Raw genomic sequence first — 2986 nt, 5'->3', positions numbered from 1 at the left:
TCTTCACAACGTCACCCAAAGCAATTTACATTTTGGTGACTTTATGGGAGACGGCAAAACGTCTTCACAACGTCACCCAGAGCAATTTACATCTTGGTGACTTTATGGGAGACGGCTAAACGTCTTCACAATGTCACCCAGAGCAATTTACATCTTGGTGACTTTATGGGAGACGGCTAAACGTCTTCACAACGTCACCCAGAGCAATTTACATCTTGGTGACTTTATGGGAGACGGCAAAACGTCTTCACAACGTCACCCAAAGCAATTTACATTTTGGTGACTTTATGGGAGACGGCAAAACGTCTTCACAACGTCACCCAGAGCAATTTACATCTTGGTGACTTTATGGGAGACGGCTAAACGTCTTCACAACGTCACCCAGAGCAATTTACATCTTGGTGACTTTATGGGAGACGGCAAAACGTCTTCACAACGTCATCCAGAGCAATTAACATCTTGGTGACTTTATGGGAGACGGCAAAACGTCTTCACAACGTCACCCAGAGCAATTTACATCTTGGTGATTTTATAGGAGACGGCAAAACGTCTTCACAACGTCACCCAAAGCAATTTACATTTTGGTGACTTTATGGGAGACGGCAAAACGTCTTCACAACGTCACCCAGAGCAATTTACATCTTGGTGACTTTATGGGAGACGGCTAAACGTCTTCACAATGTCACCCAGAGCAATTTTCATCTTGGTGACTTTATGGGAGACGGCTAAACGTCTTCACAACGTCACCCAGAGCAATTTACATCTTGGTGACTTTATGGGAGACGGCAAAACGTCTTCACAACGTCACCCAGAGCAATTTACATTTTGGTGACTTTATGGGAGACGGCAAAACGTCTTCACAACGTCACCCAGAGCAATTTACATCTTGGTGACTTTATGGGAGACGGCTAAACGTCTTCACAACGTCACCCAGAGCAATTAACATCTTGGTGACTTTATGGGAGACGGCTAAACGTCTTCACAACGTCACCCAGAGCAATTTACATCTTGGTGACTTTATGGGAGACGGCAAAACGTCTTCACAACGTCACCCAGAGCAATTTACATTTTGGTGACTTTATGGGAGACGGCAAAACGTCTTCACAACGTCACCCAAAGCAATTTACATTTTGGTGACTTTATGGGAGACGGCAAAACGTCTTCACAACGTCACCCAGAGCAATTTACATTTTGGTGACTTTATGGGAGACGGCAAAACATCTTCACAACGTCACCCAAAGCAATTTACATCTTGGTGACTTTATGGGAGACGGCAAAACGTCTTCACAACGTCACCCAAAGCAATTAACATCTTGGTGACTTTATGGGAGACGGCAAAACGTCTTTACAACGTCACCCAAAGCAATTTACATTTTGGTGACTTTATGGGAGATGGCAAAACGTCTTCACAACGTCACCCAGAGCAATTTACATCTTGGTGATTTTATAGGAGACGGCAAAACGTCTTCACAACGTCACCCAAAGCAATTTACATCTTGGTGACTTTATGGGAGACGGCAAAACGTCTTTACAACGTCACCCAGAGCAATTTACATCTTGGTGATTTTATGGGAGACGGCAAAACGTCTTCACAACGTCACCCAAAGCAATTTACATCTTGGTGACTTTATGGGAGACGGCAAAATGTCTTCACAACGTCACCCAGAGCAATTTACATCTTGGTGACTTTATGGGAGACGGCAAAATGTCTTCACAACGTCACCCAGAGCAATTTACATCTTGGTGACTTTATGGGAGACGGCAAAACGTCTTCACAACGTCACCCAAAGCAATTTACATCTTGGTGACTTTATGGGAGACGGCAAAACGTCTTCACAACGTCACCCAAAGCAATTTACATCTTGGTGACTTTATGGGAGACGGCTAAACGTCTTCACAACGTCACCCAGAACAATTTACATCTTGGTGACTTTATGGGAGACGGCTAAACGTCTTCACAATGTCACCCAGAGCAATTTACACAGTGTACAGAAGCAGCTCCAGGGTTCAAACCATGGAGAAAACTAAAAACGGTCAAACGAGGTGAGACATCAAAGTTCTAAAGGTTTTAATGATGTTTCATGATGAGACCTAGACTGACCTCCACAGCAAGTGATGGAAAGGCCGAAGTACAGAGAAAGAAAAGATCTGCTCATGATCGTGTTTTGAGCTCAAACCCAAACGTCTACACATGTTTCAGCCATGAGTGCTAGATACTTTTAACAAGTGCTAGTCAGACCAGCTGTCTGAGTGCTAGATACTTGGCAACGGTTCTTTTGTGCCATAACAGATTTTATAGAGATGCATGGTTTTCACTGGACAGCAGCGATATGTAGGATCTTGTAGTATTTTGTTAGAGTATTGGCTAATTTCTTCCGTAGGTCTGGTTAATTGACGGTTGAGACAATGGACCATGAACACAGTGCTTCTGGATCCTTGTCAAGCCAGTACCAGTAAAGTACTTGGTGGTTGAGGTGAGCTTAACCCAGCGATGGAGCACTGATGGAGGGAAGTGCCAAGCTGATGACTCTGGTAAAGAGGTTGTATTGTATTTGGGTGATTGGGATAGGGGGGTGGGCCCTTTGTGTTACCCCAAGTATAAGGTGCAGGATTTTTCATTGTCTAGATTCCACATCATTTATGTTTTTTTGTTATTATCCGGTGTCGACCCATCCAGAGGAGGATGGGTTCCCCTTTGAGTCTTGGTTCCTCTCAAGGTTTCTTCCTCTGAATTGCTTAAAAGAGTCTCGGACATGGATCTCTGTAAAGCTGCTTTGTGACAAAATTTGTTGTGAAAAGCCTCTGGAAATTAATTTCAATTTAACTGAATAAATTAAATCATTTAATTGAAGAAAGACCTGGTTACTGATCGTATTTAGTTTACAGACGAGTCTCGTTTTTAATGTTATTGATACATTTCCTCAGTTTGTCCGTGCTAGTTAATGAATTTTTAGTTTTTTTTGTCACTTTTTGAAAAAACGCTATT

This window comes from Salminus brasiliensis, chromosome 24, assembly GCF_030463535.1.
Source record: "Salminus brasiliensis chromosome 24, fSalBra1.hap2, whole genome shotgun sequence".
NCBI classification, from domain to species: Eukaryota; Metazoa; Chordata; class Actinopteri; order Characiformes; family Bryconidae; genus Salminus; species Salminus brasiliensis.
Note: the sequence above shows the minus strand (reverse complement) of the source record.